The sequence below is a fragment of the Balearica regulorum genome, chromosome 1, assembly GCF_011004875.1.
Source record: "Balearica regulorum gibbericeps isolate bBalReg1 chromosome 1, bBalReg1.pri, whole genome shotgun sequence".
Lineage (NCBI taxonomy): Eukaryota > Metazoa > Chordata > Aves > Gruiformes > Gruidae > Balearica > Balearica regulorum.
The window spans coordinates 40,017,802-40,037,879 of NC_046184.1; positions in this window are offsets into that span (position 1 = coordinate 40,017,802).

Below are 20,078 nucleotides of genomic sequence, written 5' to 3' on the forward strand. Positions count from 1 at the left end.
ATATTAATCCCTCTGATCTAATAGTACAGTAGCAGAATGTAATTAGTAGCTCTATCAGCAGGAGTCTACATTTGTCAAATCACCCTTACAGCAGAATTTGCTTTACGTGTGCAACTTGTATAATCACGGAGGCCAGGTTCTTGCATACTTTCGAACAATAAATACAGCCTTCCTGTAGCAGGTGATCCTGCTGACTGTTTTATGTGCTTCGAGAGTTAAGGTGATGTAGAGCACCTAGCTAAGGTGATATAAGCACCTGGCCCTAAGCACTGTGTAGTGGTCTCAGTTGCCTGGATACGATGGAAGAGAGTGAAAGCACATCAATGTAATACTGATGCAAATACCTCCTTAGCCCAAATTATTATGGGTCTCCTCACAAGAGCTATGAGAGAAAAATGTAAGGATGAGGAGATTAGAACAAGAAAAGAGGTATGTAGCAGTGAAGAGATCAGTAATCTATAGTTCTTAGAATTTAATCAAGTGCACAAAAGATTATTTTAATTTTAAGCAAGGACCGGACAGATCGTTGATAAGGACTGGTTGTAATTATGACTCCTTGCAAATTAAGACTTGTAAATTGAAGCTTCTAACTGTGCTACTTGTGGAGCTGTTTGATCTGTATCCAAATGTACTGCTGCTGCAGTAAGACATGGCCTTTCAGTGCAATGAGTGGTGTGATAACTTCGCTGTTTAATGTCACAAGAAAAAGTCACTGCTTTTTAGTGTCATTTGTTGCTTATGATTATTAATGAATCCCATATATAAGGCTGTCTATACTTAGCAGTCCTCATAGAACAACATTATAAACCTTTTCCTTGTAGTGGTAAATATGTTACTTTGGCATGTAATTTAATTAGCACTTTAAGTGATGTGAGGTTTTCTGCTGAATGAATTTGGACACCTGTCTTATGGTTTGATACCATACACATGCAGTGCCAAATTCTGCTCTCGGGTTTATAACTTCGAGCTTGCTGGCACTTACTGCGTCTTGCTGAAATGAGGCATCTAATTAAATGAAGCGTGTATTCACCCTGATTTCCTTTCCAGTCAACGGAGAGATTTCAGTGGACTAATCAGACAACTGGAAGATGCCTAACTCCCTTATCGATGACAGAGCATGCCCAGCATGCCCAGACCCTGAAACAGGTGAGATGAATCTGAGCCATTGACCTAAGATGTCCTCATATGCCTTAGGCTAGACCTCAGACCTTAACACTTTGAACTGTTCTCTTGCAGAATCTTCATATAGTCAACAAAGTAACTCACAGAATATTCAATAAAACTGTCAAAAATATAGGGTTTTTTCTTGTGAAAAACCAAAAAAAGCCCACAACAATAGATCAAAGTTAGGGTTTATTTTTTCTCATGTTGCTCCCCACGCTGGTGGTGTTGGTCACAGTTTGGTACACAGATACTTCTTTCTCCTTTTTACTTACTTCTTATAAATCTAAATTAAAGGTTAAAATAATTTGTGGACTTTTTAAACTCATGAGGGGAGGATATATACTATTTTATCTCAGAAAGTAACATTAGGAACCAAATCTGAGCATGAAAAAACTGAGTGTGCTCCTTCAAGGCAAAATGTCATAATCACGTCAAAGGTCACTTAATAGTGCATCTAAAAGTTATATTTTGGACTGAAACCTGATGGACAGGGAAAATAAAACCCAGCAGGAATAAAAGAAATTGAGCTTGTCTTGGAATCTTCCATGAAAAGTAGATACCACACAAAGGATTATATTGCAGGTAAGCAAAATGAATGCTTAGCTGATTGGTAAATAGGACTTAGGTGCTGCATGGTTGTAGTATTCTGGTCCTCTCTGCTTCTTGTCCTCTCTTGTCATTGACAGGATGTCAATTAATATATAATGAGGTTTGTGTTTTGTGATGTAGGCTTGATGAAGAGCTAGATTGCAGTTGCCGGTAGAAACTTCCAGTCACCGTGTTTCAAGTGTCTTCTGCCATTTCTTCTCTGGGGGGTGTTATGTTTGGCAATCCAGAAGCAAGCAGATCTATGCTAGTCTACCATCACTAAATAAACCAGTCTCAGGCTTTGAGTGAAGATGATTCATATGGCTGAGCCAGTTGTTCTATGAATTTCCTGACTGGCAGAGTTTCATGGTACAGTCCTCAAAAGTTCCTGTCTGAGTATTGCATGTAGTATTTCTTTCACTTAATGCTTATAGAATAGGCTAAGTTCATAAAATTTAACAGTGTCATTTGCAGAGGTCAACTGCCTCTTTTTCTCCCTCAAAAAGCAATATTATATAAGTGAACATATCCAAATATGAAAATCAGTGATACCTGATAAAACAGGTATCCCAAAAAACCCTGATGGTAAATTCAAAGAAGAAAGGCAGTTTCCTCTAAGCTAAATTTAAAAAGCCATTATTTGATTTTCTAAAGTACATTATAGCAAGAAGGCTGTTTCGGTTGGAAATGCATTCACTAAACTTTTCTTGGTTTTGTGAAGTCTCCTAATAGCATTGAGTTACTTGTGAGAAAAATCTTCATCTGTGTTTTTAATTTTATATTGTTGGCTGTCTACACCTTTTTTCCCCCATCCCAAATAATTTTGAAAGGTGTTTTACAAACAGGTAATAAACCAAACTCTTGGGAAAATCTTTAAAAAGATGGAGAAAATATGTATATACAGATGAAACAGCTAATCATATTTTTTTCTTTCCATGGCCCTTGAGTATCCAGTTACATTGTAAATCTTGCCAAGTGTATTCACTGTTAGTAGAGAATGAAGAGAGTGAAAAATACAAGATCTTGGAGATGGTAGAAAGAAATAAAAATTGACCAGTTTAAATATTAATTTTGCCCTGGACCACTCTCATGTTTTTGTCTTTTAATCAAAAGTATCCTTCTTCCTTCTGATCACACTGATGGTACATTGGGTTCTGTTACATTCAGAAAAAAAGCCCTCCCTGTCTATATTTTTGCATAGGTGCATGCAGCTTTTCAGGAGTAATAATGGAACAATGTGCTATGTGGAAATGCCAAATGTTGTCCCAGTATTCATTGCTGTCAATAGGAGATACATTTACAGGTGAAGATGATATATTTTCACCTTAAGAAATTCGAAAGTAAGGCTCACTTTCTTCCCAAAAAGTAGGGGACCAGAGCATTCCCCTGGCCAACCCACAGCAGACTGACTTATGAATGGACAAGAAAAAAAAACTGGTTTTCTTAGAAGGAAGAGGCATTAACCCAGCTGATGCAGAAGGACAGAGCAATGCTTCTCCTAACACGGACTTCCAGCATCTGGCAATATTTGCATTATTCTTGGAGCTGCTTCTGACCATGACGTATCGGGTTACTTGCAGCAGCTGGAATCAACTAGTGTAGGGTGGTATGCTAACCAGCATTTAAAACGCCATATATGTCAGCCAGTATTATGAAATAAGTTTTACAGCAGGAACTACTGCATTCTTTTCCTGTAGTATTAAATTTCTATTTCAATCGCTAGCAGCGTGGAGCTGATCAGATAATGTCTTTATACTGGCTGGACTTTGATCTTGAGAACTCCCTGCAACAACATAGTACTCCAGGAAGATAAATTGTTGTACTTGAATAAGAGCACAGAAACTATTCCGTATATTAATGGTGCTAGGAAATTTTCAATGATAATTGTAAGCCTCCATATATAAACTTGAAAAATATTTCCGTACATAGGTTTTCTCTCCCTTTTTAAAGGGACACTTATGAGGATAAACTCACAGGAGGTGAGGTAGGTTTTTCCAATAGGAAAAATCAACACAGAGCAACCCAGAGATTAAAACTCTGAGAAGCAAAGCATGTATTTGGTTTTGTGTTGATGCAAAGAAGTAGAACTGTTTGACACGCGTGATCTGTGCATTGTCTGAACTAGTCTAGGATAGGTTTTGCCTTATCCATTTTGAAGATGGCAACAAGATGCTGGAAATGGTACCTCTTTCCTCAGCCTCCAGCTGCTCCCGTAGCTCTGCTCCCAGAGTCCCCCCTGCGCCCAGACACCCAGCTCCCTACCGCTGGGTCCACCCTGCTCCTGGGCAGGTCTTATGGTCTTTGTGCCAGGGACGTCTCCATCGCAGGCTCGCCATGAAGGCAATGGAGACTTCCATACCTCCTCTTTAAGGCAAATCTCAGCAAAATGGGCTTCAGGCAGATTGCCAGGGCAGCGTATTTTGCGCTCTTCATGCAGGGTTTATTGCTGAGCAAAGCTGTTTGTCAGTACCACAACCTTCATAAGAACAAAATGTCATTTGAAAAAGGAAGTATGTGTGTTTAACTCGAACAAAAGGCTTACAGAGAAAACCTCTCGGGGTTGGACACAACTCTTTCACGAGTGCTTAGTCCTTTACGCTGGCCTGCAGAAGTCAGTGGGTCTGGCATTCCTCATTCATTAATACTGGGTTAGTGTTGAAGCCTGCAGGAGAACAACTTCAGCCTTGTCCAGGCACATCTGCAGGCTGGAGATGGGTTAATCCAGCCACATCTTGTTTCCATCCCAGCTGCGGGAACACAGGCATTACCTGATCTGATAGAAACTAAAAGTGGCACAGAGAGACAATATGTGATCGGACCTAAACACTGTTGGTGCTGAGTTAATTCATTAATACTTTTTAAGCAAGGCTGAACTAATGAGCATGTTATACAGGACACATGCTGGTGCCCAGTGTGGTTTTGATCTGGCTCCAGGAACCTGACTAACACCCACACTGCATGGTCCAGCCACAGCCTGAGATTTGTTTGCACAGGTTGTGCATCCCACTTCCAAAGAGATGATGGGCAGCTCGAAAAGAGAGAGTGGCCGAAGTATAGGAACACCAAATAGTCTCAAAACCAGTTATGCTTCAGATCTGCTTGATGTTCCTGCTGTCAGTTATATAAATGTAGTAGCATTATTATTGTAGGGCAGGCTATTTTAAGATAGGCAGACTAACAGAGCTGGATTTCAACATTTATTTAGATTCTTAGTCTTGCCACTGCATATGTTAGCCCTTGTTTTTTGTCAAAATGGCTCGACTAGAACTAATGTCCAGCACATATTCCTTAGGGAGGGATGCCAAGCTGAACTGTGAAACATACTTGTCATTTCACGCTCTTCTACTGTTACCTGGGGTGAATTTGGTAATGCAAATCCCTCTCAAGCTCTTACAAAACAAATTAATCAGTTGGAGTCTGTGGTGCTCCACAATCTTTAAGAGCCATGTTGCAGAGATGTCAAACGGGGCAAAGAAAATGAGCGATCACCTGTTCAAAGACTTGTCTCTAACTTCTTTCAGCTCCCTCCTCTCTAAAACGGGGAAATTTAGGCTCCTTGGTAAAGCAATTTAAAGTCCATGGACAAAAGTATCACAGAACAAGGTCTAGGTGTTATAAGCCTTAGCTCTCAATGAAAAATTTTCTTCCTTCCCAGTGAGATTGCTGTGCCGTCCCACTTAGATTGCCATAATTATTTTGTTCTTCAATATTTTCTTATTTGACATGTTTTTCACTGTATTTGAGAGTAGAAAAGACCTTACAGTGGCTTCTTTACAAGGACATTAATAATTTAAACTCCCTGAGAATTAGAGTCCTTTTGCCACTCAGCCCCACATACAGAACTTTCTTAGGATACATAATTTGATCATCCATTAGTCTTTTCCTGTGGCCTGAATCTTCCCTCTTTCATGTCCTCTCTTGCTTCTTAACACTGTGGAGATTGTCTGAAGCCAGCAGCAAGCTATGAAAGTTTTTCACTGCTAGCATTTCTTCTTCAAAGAAGCCTTACTATGGCCACTCCATTCCTGCTAGCAGAGAAAGCCTTTGAAATGCATGAGGCTCCACAGCGTGGTCACTGCAATGATGAATATATATATTAAAAAAAAAAAAAAAAGAATTGTTTGTTTAAATTGTTGGTATCGACCATATAATTAAAAAGATGAGAAGGTCTGGAGTTTGTCTTTTAGAGGAAGGTTACACATGCACTGGCTTCTGCTCTACTCCAGGTTGGGCCAACTATAGCCCTGCCACTCACCCAGTGACTGCCCTGCCTTGTTATTGCTGCCCAGACGGATTTGGCTCTTGCACCTTGGCACAGCCTTGGTACGTGCCTGCTAACCTATGACTGTCTACTGCGGAGTAAATGTGAGGTTGCCCAGCCAGGGCGATACCTCCCGGGGCGACCGCAGGACGTGAGGGCTGGCAGGCTGCCCACCGACGTGAGAGTCTGACAGCGACAGGACAAACCCAGAGGTGGTTTGGCCCTGGCCCTGGAGTGGGGGGGGGTTGCCATCATTCAACAAAGCAGGTAAAAGCTAAAAACAGAAGCCATGGGATGAGCCCAGAGCAGGGAGGGCAAGGCTCTCACCATCTGGGCAAGCTCCTGGGCAAGCACTTTGGCTCCTTGGGACCAGCATCCCACCAGCAGCCATCCCACTCTGCACAGGGGCAGGCAAGTGCTGGCAACCAGGGACCGTGGTCAGAGATGTCATTAAAACACATCTTGCTTGAGGCTGAGGCTTCAGCCCCTGGACCCAGTAGCAAAACCCCTCCAGGCGGTGGGAGAACACCACAGCCCTTGCCAACAACAGTCCAGGGATAAGTAATTTCCAACAAAGTAATGCAAATAGAGCAAAGAAATGAATCAATATCTGCTTCATCCTATCTATAAGCACACAAAATCACTCAGTTACTCTGTCAGGTAATCCTGCCCTGGACAGAATTAAGTTTGTTAGCCCCTTCAGTAAAGCAGCATTAGCTAAAATGAGAGCGCATTATAATTCAATCTATCAAGCTAATCTGCTGTGCTAATGCGATAATCTTGGAAAGACAATTTGTGGGTGATCTCTAGGAAGCTGGGGTTTACTTTTTCTTTTCTTTTGCCCTTTTTGGGAGAGTTCTATGACAAATGTACAAAACGTCCAAGTACTGAAAAGTTATTGCAATAAAAAAGGATTAGTATACAACAGTATAGCTCCATCTGTGGAATGACAAAGAACCGCACAGTTGCAAAATAAGCACTTTGTTGCTGTTGTGATTTTTTTATACTGCATTTCAGAATGTAGCCAGGGAAAATTAGACAAATGTGCTAATAAGAGAGGAAATCATGTGAGCTTTTATATGAGTGTAGGAGAAAAAAAGTGATGAGGATTAAACATCCTCTTGCTCACTCCTGCAGGTTAGCCTCTGCACAGCATCTGCTCTGCCCTGCCAAACCTGGGAACCTTATCAACAAAGGAGGCAAAGCCCATTCAGAGGTGTTGGGTTTTTACCTTATGGGGTTTGGATCAGGTCTGGATGATCACAGGGCACAAAATGGTCTGTAACAAAACACAAAATCTGAAGGGAACCACTGTCATGATGAAAGGAACTGTGGGGATGCGGATATCTCACTGATCAGGCTTTGCCACAGGTGGGCAAATACTGTGGCTTGGCAAACTGTGATCTGTTGGGTACTTCCTAAAGCGCATGTTACATTTTCTGAAATCTGCAGCTGCTATGGGTAGATTTCCTCTCACTTAAGCTTTTCAGGATGAGAAATATGCAAGTCTACACTTGCTGCTCGGGATGATGGGGACCGCCTCAGGCCCCCAAAGGTGGTTCAGCCCTGATGCTGTAGACCATGTCCATATTCCTGGGCATTTCCATTTCCCCACTCTCCATGGAGGAACCTCAGACAGCCAGGTTAACCTCAGACCCCAGTTCTTAGAGGGCTAGAAATGGCCTGGCTGAAAGTGGGAGCCATCTGGCTGAAAGTGGGAGTTATTCAGTCCATGAATAACTGAAAGTGGGAGCCATCTCACCTGGCTTTAGTGACCTAAAAATTAGGTGTCCAGTCTAGGGCAGCTGAGTCCCTCTTCTAGCTGATGCAATGAAGTAAAAGCCTACAGAGGTTGATTTCTGTGATGTGGCTAGGTAAGACAAATTACTCTCTGGCCGTGCCTGTTCTTCTCCAGAAGAGAAAAAAGAAGTCCAGGGTGAGCAGCAGATGCTCTGTCTTGTCAGCTCCTTATAGTCTTGTGGAGGCATCGGGATTTCCCCGTTACAGCAGAGCTCCATACCTGCGCTGCTGCGGAACACAACTGACCGCATATGCAGAAAGCCACTTTGGTAATGTCGTGCTTCAGTCAGACCACTTAAGCTAATGTGTTCAAAGGAACGTCTCCAATACAAGACGCTGAGTATGGTATGTAATGGGTTGGAAAAGCCTGTCTGTGCTGTAATCACCTTGGACATTCAACGACAGTATAGCTGCAGGTGCTCTATACATGTAGCCTATAGCGTTCATGAATCTGAGTAGAGGGATGTGTGAAAATACTTATATTTTATTCATCAGTAGTATTTGGCGAAATTTTCATTTTCATTAAACATGCAAGAACACTATGTACTCTGGTGCGATTTGAATGCATAATTCAGAGGGGAAATTTTTTTAAAAAATATTTTATGAGGGTTGTTTGCTGCCATTCTTGCCTAGACTTTATTAAATCAAATTTGTTTGTAAAACGAGCCACATCTAAAGTGAGGATGCAACACTCCATTCACAGATTTTTTTTTTCCAAAAGCAATAGTAATCACGCACTTACTTACAAAACTTTTTAAAAGACACTTGTCGTTCTTTATGAACCAGCTAAAATCTATGTTTTTAACAAAAAGAGTCTACAAAGTATAAAATGTTGACAAGTATTTCCTTGTATAATGTATTCAGAAGGTCAGAGTAATTAGAATAAATGTGCACTGTCTGCCCAGATTCTCGCAGACAAAATTCATGAGTCACAGCTGCCTTTACGATTTCAAAGGTTATTTGGTTGGATCCCACACTTTCAGTCTCCCCACTCATCCCAACTCCATCACTGCTCTACCGCTTTCTTCTGCAATGAAATCCAGCAGAAAATTTCCTAGGCCTGTCTTAGTTTTTATATAATGCCATGAGCTGCACTCAATCACATACTGCTCCAGACACCCCAAAAAACCAGTTCTCCTGTACACGAGTTTTATCAGGTCACTTATTAGTGAAATTTACTTTAAGATGAGGATGTTCACCACAGAGAGAGCAGATTATGAATACTAATATCACAGTATATAATTGCAGTGTTCAGTGTGAAATTCAAAACACAGATACAGATATGCACCATAAAGCTCTTGCTTCCACAAAGTCCACTGAAGTAGAAAATCATTTTGAAGCTAAGCAAGGCATGATCAAATAAAATCCCTGGACTGATACTCTGGATTTTTAATCTTGCCTAAGTTTTATGTGACTTAGTCAAGTAATTTTCTGCGGTTTACAAAATGCTAAAAACACAACAGCTGAAAAATATAATAGTGTTTTGAAGATATGCGTATTTTAGTCTAACTCTTTCTTTGTTTTTAACTTTTGTCTATGCAAGTGAGAAGCTTTCACCAATATCCTATGATATTTTTAATCTGATATTTCAAAGGTCTTTTAATTTGTCAGGAAAATACATCACTATATGTCAGATCTGTTACAACACATTAACATTTGTGACTGTTTTGTTTTGTTTGTGGGATGAACTACTTTATCTAAACTGCGTGACAACAGCAGAACCATTATTCTTCTGGTGAAGAACTTAAACAAAATTAAGAATGGTTGGTTAAATTTTTATTGACAAGATTTCATTGAAAAAAAAATGGGAAGAAAACTGGAGAGAAAGGGAGAAAACCCTTTATTTTATTTGTTTTTTCCTTTTCAAAAGATAGAAAAGGACAGAATAAAGTGAAAAAGCCAAGGACTGTGGGAAGGCAAAGAGCTTAGATGTATACTTTTTGCTGAAGAAGCTGCATGTGATACCATGAAGTGCTTGTAGCTTTACAAACCTTACTAGGGGAAAAAAGTCCTGCTGATGTGCAGAGCTAGAGAGGAGATAGAGAGCTCAGTTTCATCTGTGCCATGCAGATGCTGAACCATGGAAGGTCCATCTCTGTTTCAGGACCAGGGAGGATGTCCTGGGCCAGATGTGGATGGACATTTTGTCCCAGGACTCAGTGTGGGATGGTGCATCCCACTCGCCACACGTGCCGGGACCCGGTGGGGTCGAGCAGTGGGGAGTGGGGAAGGCAGCGCCCATGAATTCCATCTCATGTCCTCTCAGGATGTCACACTGCTGCTCAGTCAGCCGTGCTCCGTGTTCTCACTTGGCAAATGGCCCCTTAAATCCGACATGACAGATGACATTTTCCATTTTCATACTTCTAAGCTCTGCTTCATCTTTGCTGAACCTTCAACGATGCCCTGAACATGGGCTCGTCAAAGGTCTTTCGTGCTAGTACCAAGGTGTTGCCACCAAGCTCTGGTGCCTGTAGACTGTGTGAAGGACAACCAAGTTTAGCTATGTTTATCTAGTGTGCTGCATGATGCATGCACACGTGTGTGTGTGTATTTGTCATTCCCATGCTTTAACATGTGTTGTCACAGCATTAGCAGAGTGAACATTTATTCTGTGGTGGTAACTTTCATGAGGAGATACTAGAAGAGATCCATGTGACGGGACGTAGAGTGCTGTTAGGAGCTGGCCGGGTGCCTGAAATTATCTCACTAATGCTTCCCACTATAATGTGGTAATCACAGGGGACTGGAGTTATTTATAGCTGACTGGATGGGTAGTCACAGAAATTGTTTTACACACACAGGGAGAAGTACTCAGGCTGTTTCTGGTTTCGAGACTCCCTAGGAACATGAAAAAGAACTAATCATTTGGCCATAAATGATTAAGGACTGACAAACCAGTCATTTTGAGGCAGTTGACGTGATTTATCAGCTAGGGGCAGTGGCCATGTGATCTCAGACTTAGAACTGAGCTGGGGAGCCCGAAACCAGCCCCGGTCTTCTCAGCTTGCACCTCCAACCTCATCTCCTGCTCTCACCAATGCACGCCTCTCTCAGTTCCCTCCTGGGAGGGAAAGCAGTGCGAATGGAAGCAGTGAGGTGACCTGGAAGCCTGCTCAGCACGGACACCCACCAAAAATTTGGAGGAGAGTGTGCCCATAGCTACTGAAACGCCTGGAAACAGGGATGGCTGCAACGGGCAGGGGCAGCATCCCACTGCTGTGCGACCGTGTGCGCTCTCAGGCTGTTAGGAGGGAGGTGAAGCGAAGGGCAGGGATGCCTTGCCTTCTGTACTTGTACCACATCACAGGAAAGAATCGTGGATTTGGTTCCCCTGGCTACTGTGAGAGGTCCATCCCAGCACATGCGTGGTGTCTCTGGTGGCTAGTGAAACACAGAGAGGGCCACTAGAGGGCTCAGAAACTGCTCACGGGGGAGATGATACCCAAATCGCATGTATTGCCATCCGCTGCAACTCAGTCATCCCTGCAGCACGTACCCTTGTGTTTTACCGTGGTGCTTACTTCACTGACCACTACCAGGAGTAAACGACATCTGCAAAATACCTTCCCATGGGTTTGACACTTCAGTCTGTTTACTCAGAGATGCATCTCAGCACCGTCGAGTCCTATTCGCAAGTGCAGGGCATTAATAGTCACTGAAACCGAGTCTCCAGAAGAAGTTGAAAGCAATTATTAAAGGAGTGAATGAATTCCAAATTGTCACCTACGGGGAATTTCCCATTTGGGGAATGTTTTTGCTTTCATCTTACTGAAACAAGAGGTAACAATATGCTGAGTACTTCAAAGGTAACATAATAGGCAAACATCACAGATTCAGGTTATAGTATGTATAGTATTCTTTAAGAGTTTATCTATTGAAATATGTTGAAATTACTGATTCTTGCATATTTTATTTTAAAGTAATATGTGAAAAGCTGGTCAGAAGCATTTTGGCTGAACTTTGTTCTGTTGGAAAATAGTGTCATTGAAATAAAAATATTTTGTAAGAGCATTTCGATTTCAACAAAATATGAGATGAAATAAAAGTTTGGCATAAGATTTCATCATGTCAAAGATTTATTTCTGATGCTGATTACTAGCCCAGTGACTCCAGCGTAACATCTTCCACTGAATAACTAAAACTAATTGCTATAACATGTCTGCTTTTTCTTGGAGAATTCCTGGGCTCTAATCTGCTGAGTCCTTACACATAATAATGTGAAGTAATATACCTCTAAAACGCTAAAAATCTCTGACATAAGCAGACTGCATGGCCTGGTGTACTCCTTTTTATTTTTACTATTTCTTAAGTTGTATGTTTAAAGTACAGAGTTCACAGTTTATTTTCTCATTGTCAGCTATCCACCTACAAAACAAAGCATTGGCTAGGTATCATCAAATGATTGTTTAATTTTGCAGGGTGCTTGCGCTCATTTTGATTTTAAGTATATTACAGCTTATTTTATTTTCTAAAAGTAATTTTATTATGAAGATGATATACAGTTAAAGAATGTCAAGGAAACTAAGTTTACTAGCAGAAGTAATGTGAACTAATATTGCTGCCCTTAAAATAAACAGTGAGAAGTGTGATGGCTTACATTTCACTTCTAACTATAAAGTATGTAGGTAGGCATAATACTTTTTATTCAATCAGCTGATACAGTTGAATTAAATGAACATGCTGTCAGACAAACAATTCTTATCTCAGTCTAACAACATTATATCAAATATATATCTGTGTGCTCAGAAGTTTCTTTAGTTTTTGCAGATGGCCTAATAAAATATTACCTCTTTCTGCAAGCTTTTACTACTATGACAGATTTTTGCTAAAACATGGATTCTTTGTTGCTTGAGATTATTGTATTTAAGTATTACTTTAAAATACATATTTTTGTGCATCATTGATTAATTTTGGTTCACTATCAGTAAATTATTCCTTTTAGTGTTTATATCCTCAAAGCAGCGTGCCATGGAATTTGATTTTCTTAGACCTGGGAAGATTCTTCTTCTGTATGGAAGTCAGGGTTATAGCCCCTTACTGTCTGCACCAGTGAATTACACTGTCCTTTCCATTACAAAATACTTCACTGAAGTGACTCGATCTAAAAAATCTATGGCATAATATTACTGTCAGAGCTTCAGTGCTGAAAACCCTCAGAGTAAAATTCAGCACGTGCCAGGATTTAATCCTGGTGGAAGGTGCCTACTGTGTAGCTGCAAGTTACTGCACAATGGGTGATGACTAGGGGACCCTGCTGTGAGTTGCCAAGATCAAGAGACCTACAAGAACCTAAGCACAGCGCAGAGAATAAACACAGCCTGTTCTGAGAGAGATGCTCCTGTTAGAGAAAAGCTTTGGAATTTTCCTCTGGTTTCTCTCCAGGTCAGCCAGTAAGCGCTGAAGAACCTCACTGTTAACAAGTGACTTTGTTGTTGGTTTCAGGAGACAGAGACAGCCCCTACCAATGTCTCTTGGCATCCTGATGGGCCACTGATTCAGCCGTGACTCAGAAGGAAATGTGTCACATCGTGAGTCACCAGCATCACCGACACACCCCCCCGACATCTCTGCTCTAGTAATTTAGGTGTCCCATCTGAGAGCTGCCAGTGACCTCATCTTACTTGTGGTTCCTTGGAATGGTGAAAGCAACAAATGTCATCACTATGAGGCAAAAATACAGTGGAAACGTTCAGCTACTGCTCTGGAGATTGACATCTAAAGTGCTTTGTACTCTTCTTTTTTTGTTTTTGAGAAGGATGGACAACTGCTCAGGTTTTCAGGAAATGAAAAGCCATTACTAGGATAATGATAACTCACATTTATGAACACTTTAGGCTATGGGTATTAACTATGATCCACAGCTGGAGAAAAATTGGAAAATCATGTAATTTTCTTTCTTCTTGTTTTTTATCTATTAGAAATATTACAACTGGAAAGAACCACTTATAAAGACAACTGGAAATGAAGAAGTTTGGGGCATCAAAGAAAAAAGAAAGTGTCTGAAGGGAGCTGCTCCTAGACATTATCACCTCTTTTGGGGGTGGACCTAAAGCAACAAAAAATCCTTCACTTTTTGTTTTCATTTCCTAAAGCATTTCTGATTTGGATAAAGGTTTTGAGTTTTAAAGAAGCCAGATGCCTGACTCTGGGACAACATGTGGGTTGTTCTGTATTAATATTGTTTTCATTCTAAGTCTGAAAAAGGAACAAAGGTTTCTGGACAGTTCGGGGAGGGAGAGATGCATGGCCATGGTGCAACCTTTGTCATACTCTGCTTAATTTAGAATAGGAAAAGAGGAAGAGAAGTAGGGAAAAAAAGGAAGAGGAACTTTTACTTGTACAAGCACCTTTCCAATGGGAGAGATAATTTATCTGCAGAACCTGCTTCCTTCCTTACCTCCCTGCTGTTTGAGCTATTCTTTCCAGAGTGAGGCGAAATTGTCATCTCCCCATGTCTCCCATAACCTCATTAACTTGTCTGTTAGTAGGAGCAATACAACACCACAGCAGATATTAAAGCTATATGTCTACTGGTAAATCAAACAAGGCAGGTAGGGGCTTGAGCCCTGGCTCAGCCATCTACACCACTCAATTCCTGGCCCAAGACACCTGGCACTCTCTGAGAAGTGCCTGGGCTTGCTCTGGGGGGTAGCATGTCCCCAGCACACACGCTGAGCGTGCCCGTGCTGCGGCTGTGTAGGGGAACAAAAGTCAGGGTGGTAAAGGCGGGCTCCGGCTTACTGGTCAGCCTCAGAGGCGGGAAAAGGCTCCCCGGCCTGTCTTGTTGAGCAGCGTAGCTGCAGCTGGAGATTGTGCAGACAAGATGGCAAGCAGCAGGAGGGAAGAGGTGGACCTCCTTCTGCGGTCGTAGGTCTGGTGCTGCCCAACCCTTTTCAACTTCCTAGTCTTCAAGACTCCGTAACTGGTCCTTTGTGACCACTATACTCGTATATCTTTCCAAGGTGGTCTCTTCAGTACAAGGAAACACTTTAAAATTGTTCATTTCAATATGAAATGTCATATGTTTTCATATTGATTTAAGTAAGTTTTCTGGAGTAACCACACAACTCCCTGGCTGTCTTTCTCAGAACCTGAGAGCTAGGACTCCCTTTTTCCATCCTGTGCTATTATTTTTAACAATTACCCCACCTCCTCTAGTCTGGCTACTCAGAAAACACAAGAAAATACAGTAGCATATTGTCAAGGGGAAGATACTTCTCTAAAAGCTGGTATTTCTGGTAGCAAAATATCCTACATGCCTTTTTTTCTTTTGCATCTTTTACCAAAAGTGGATCATATTCTCCTGAGCATCTTAAGTCTCTTTGTTTGAAAAGGCACCAAGCCCATTAAGGGCATCTGAAAAATGAGACCCTGCCATAACGTGCCATGCGACCTTTGCCGTGTCACTTCGAACCCCATCCTGGGTGCCAGAGAGCAACGACCGCTGATGTCTAAAAGATGGCTGGGGTCAAAGAGCACCATCAGAAGTGCTGCTGCGCTGGCATCAGGCATGCTTGCAGAGTTTAATCTCATGATTGAAAACACCTCATGCAATAAAGGAGTTGCATTGTACAAGACAGAATTTCTGAAACATCAGCAGTTCGGTGACGTGCTTTTATGAGACCTGTCATCAACCAACAAGCATAGAAAGGCTTTTGATTTTCTAATTAAGAGAGTGAATTTATCTTGATTCCCCATATGCTAAGTGAGGTTGATTAGTGAAAGATATAAGGGATTAAAACATTTGCTGATTATAATTAAGACTAAATTATTCATTGCAAATAAATTATCTGACAAGTTGGCCATTATCCTGCTCCTAAGCTGATCGAAACCCGATCTAACGTTTTCAATCCCATAACTGTTTTGCCAGTTATTTCCGCACATTGTCCATCCATGTAAGATGGATAAGTCTCGAAAAGTTGGATGGTCTTAAAAGTTTTACTGAATGTCTGAAAAAATGAATAGATATATCTTAGGCACCATCCAGTACAACACTCTTACATATGCATTTTGTGTATCTTGCTAAAAGATATTTAGTTGAAAAGGAACTTATTTTCAATTAGAGAGGGTCACAGCGAGGCATTGTACTGTATTTCACTACTGTATTTTTATCTTTCTGCAGATGTGCACCTGAGCAGCTTCAGGCTGCAAAATGGTGGTCAAGACCTTATGGCCTTCTTCAGGTGTTTCATGCAGTGCAAAACTACAACTCCTTTTCCTTTTACAAAATCAGTTTTACACCCAGCAATAGCACTTGCTCTGCCTATACCATCTCAAAGCTTCCTGCTGCTTTCAAAGGATTGGTCTAGCAAAAGCTTTCTGTATTTCCCACTGGCAGGTGCCTGAGAAAGCAGCATGACATGCCAACTTGCCGTGGCACACCGTGGTGGCAACGGGTGTTGGTGTACCGGTGGGATGCGGCCCTGGCTCTGCCGGCCACCTCCTGCAGAGCCGGGACCAGCGCCCTCCCGACCGCTGCCCTGCTGCCCCGTCTCCCCTTGAGGCTCAATAGCCACTCGCCAGGTAACGCTGCAGGAAAGAAACCCAGGTGAGTGAGCGAAGGCATTTGTAACCCCCAAAACTCCTATTTGTTGCAAGATAACAGACAATCTCGCCGATGCCTGTATCCTAAACCAGCCCCGTGTCCCAGCGGCCCAAATACAGCGGCGCCTGTGGTGGGATTTGTCACGGGATGCTCACCAAAACCCGTCCTAGTTTGGCGCTGGTGAGTCGTTAAGCCTGGCACAAGCCCTTGCCAGTGGGCAGGGTGCCATGTGAACAGATGAAAAGCAGCATAGCCGTGCCAGGGATCTGGCTGACTTCAGCTCAGGAGCAACGGCACTGGGGTCGGCGGCATCGCACCTGCGAGCTCTTAGTGCCAACGCGCTCGGCTAATGATTTTAGACTGAGGTTAATATCTGCTGGGCCAAATGGGTAGAGGAGCGTGTTCATGTCACTGCAGGCCAGAAGTAGATTATCCTGAAAATTTTAAATAAGAGTTTAGTGGCTGCATGTGAGAAACTGTTGGATTGAATTTTTAAGTGAGCAAAGAGGAAACAATTATTTGCAAGATTTGGGTGGGAGTTTTGTCTTTTGCAGGGGTTTCAGGCTGTTGGGTTTTTTGCATTTCAGAGTCATCAGATTAGAAATCCTGTTCGAATTCTTCATACTAGAGGATGACTTACATGACTGGTGTCTGAATGTGGATCAGATTCTTGAACATTTTTCTGCTTTCAAACCAAAACATCTACGTAAATGCATCTTTCAAGGAAAAATGTCATCCTCTTTGTTCATAATTGGATGTTTCAGGAAAGCAAAACCTTTTATCTACATTTTAAACATGAACACCATATTTCTAGCTGGCTAGGAAGTTATTAGAGTTTGAAGCTGAAGTGCATAAAACACATATCCAGGAAAGAAAGTGCTGTGTTATTGACCAAGGCTGCAGTTATTTAGACTGAATCCTCCTGTCGCAGTTCTTTCAGACAGAGGCAGGTGTAAGGAGCAAAATGTAAAAGAGCCAACTACTGCTGACTCTGTCTTTATTCTTCTCTCTTATTGCAGTCTTTTTTTGCAAAAGGAGGGAACAAGAGTCGTTAAAGAGGGGCATCATTTGCAGAGAATTGTTCTCCTGTAAGTGTCACACGTCCTGGGTGGCCAGAGTTGTGTGTGTCTGTGTAGCTACCGATCAGTAACTCCAGACTTTTGCCTAATCCAAGCACTTTTTCAGCTTCTCGCCTTCTCACTGCCAGGACACAACTTTATGTGTGACAGCAAAGCATGACTGTGAGCACAGCCAAGGCCGAGGAGAGCCAGAGCCAGACTGTACGTATGACAGGCAGCGTGCTGGTGAGCCTGCGGCTTGTTCCAGCCATCCCTACCTCCCATGGTGAGAGATTTCATGGTTGCCACATCCTTGGCCTTGGAGGTGATGCTCCATGATGTGTTGAGGTTAGAAAGGAGCAGTTGCAGCCCAGGTGGAGTTCCCAGAGGCAAAAGCTTGTTTTGGCATGGTGGGGGGTCGGTGCAATCCCTGATGTATCAATGTGCTCTGATGGCGCTGAAGAAATCCGTGTACAATCCCTTCCCTCCCAGAGCAGCAAAATAGCTAAAGGCTTGTAAGAATCCTGTCATGCAAAAGAGTGAAGAGGAGAAACAGAAGTCATAAAGACTTCACACTGAGAAGAAAGAGGGGATGCTAAAGAGTGTGCAGTACCTGGAAGTATCCTTTTTGTCCCAGGGAGCTGGATGGAGGCAAGCGGAGCGTGCAGAACTATACCAAGCAGGGAACACGAAACAAATAAAAAGGCCCAAACAAGTATCCAGGTTATCAAAGTGCTTGCCAAAAGCTGAGACATTGAGAACAGTCTAAAAGACAGAGGTTTTATGGGCAAGAATGGTCTTTGCCACTGCTGGACCACAGGGAGCTAAAGAAATCTGACTTCCAAGGTCAGATGGGGAGAGAGAGAAAGAAAGAGTCTCTGATTAGATGAAGAGAGTAACCTAGAAGGGAATCCCAGAAGAACCATGAGGACGTACAAGAAGTATCATGAACAATAAAAAATTACTGACCTAAATCCCAAAGAATGCTAAAATGTGGTAGGGAAATCAAACAGAGGTTTCTATGCTAAATTTCTTATGCTGCTTTGTGTTGGGTTTGCATGGCAAGGTTTTGGTAGCGGGGGCTACTACAGGGGTGGCTTCTGTGAGAAGCTGCTAGAAGCTTCCCCTGTGTCTGATAGAGCCAATGCCAGCCAGTTCCAAGATGGACCCGCTGCTGGCCAAGGCCGAGCCAATCAGCGCCTCTGTGATAACATATTTAAGAAGGGAAAAAACAAGTTAAAGAGAGCTTTTGCAGCCAGAGAGAGGAGTGAGATGTAAGAAACTCTGCAGACACCAAGGTCAGTGCAGAAGGAGGGGGAGGAGGTGCTCCAGGCACTGGAACAGAGATCCCCCTGAAGGCCCTGGAGAAGACCATGGTGAAGCAGGCTGTCCCCCTGCAGCCCATGGAGGGAGGATGAGGGGGTGTAGAGATTCCACCTGCAGCCCGTGGAGGACCCCACGCTGGAGCAGGTGGAGGCACCCAAAGGAGGCTGTAACCCCGTGGGAAGCCCACGCTGGAGCAAGCTCCTGGCAGGACCTGGGGACCCATGGAGAGAGGAGCCCACGCCAGAGCAGGTTTGCTGACAGGACTTGTGACCCCGTGGGGGACCCACGCTGGAGCAGTTTGCTCCTGAAGGTCTGCACCCCATGGAGGAGACTCACGTTGGAGAAGGTCGTGAAGGACTGTAGCCCATAGGAGAGACTCACGTTGGAGAAGGTCATGAAGGACTGTCTCCTGTGAGAGGGACCCCATGCTGGAGCAGGGGAACGATGAGAGGAGTCCTCCCCCTAAGGATGAAGAAGCAGCAGAGATGTGTGATGAACTGACCATAACCCCCATTCCCGGTCCTCCCGGTTGAAGCCGGGAGTGAAGTTGAGCCTGGGAAGATGGGATGGGTGGGGGGAGGTGTTTTAAGGTTTGGTTTTATTTCTCATTCCTCTACTCAGTTGAAGGAGTTTAATTCAGAATGAGAGTTTCCACAGGATTTGGATTCTGGGACAACACAAGCTAAACTAATACGGTGTATTCAGTGGTTACCACTTCTCCAGAGATGTTCACCACAGCTGTACTGGAGCATGCCACATATAGGTAGTGGATCACGATATATAGGTCTATGTATCTATAGATCTATACTATCTATACTGATACACAGATCCAGGGGATGAGCTGGACGGACCAGTGCTGCAGGTTCCCCAGCCCAGGATAGGCTCGCAACCACCCAGGTCAGTGCTGGCACCTACCACACAGCCATGCAGCGAACATCTGGCAGGGACTTCTGGCTTAGGTTATGACACTCCCCAGGCATTTCATGCAAGATCAGAATTTCATTTCAGAAGGCAGACCTAAAATAATTAAGTGCTGCATATATGATTGAGAAAGTATCGATGGATGAAAGATGTTCCTTTTATAAGATGTGAAGAGAAAATCACTGCAGATCGCTCCGTTGCAAAGGTAAACAGAAAAATATTCTTACATGCAAAGTATTCTTTGCATTCAGAAAAATATTCTTATAAGAAAAGTAGCAATATATCTGCAATAGAAATCAAATAGGGAGGTGAATATCTCTGATACTTCTGTTGTGTTATGACATTTTGGTTCCTTTTGTATGTGAAGTGAATTTCATTTCTCCAGCAATTTTGGTTTGGTGTAGAAGTAGTG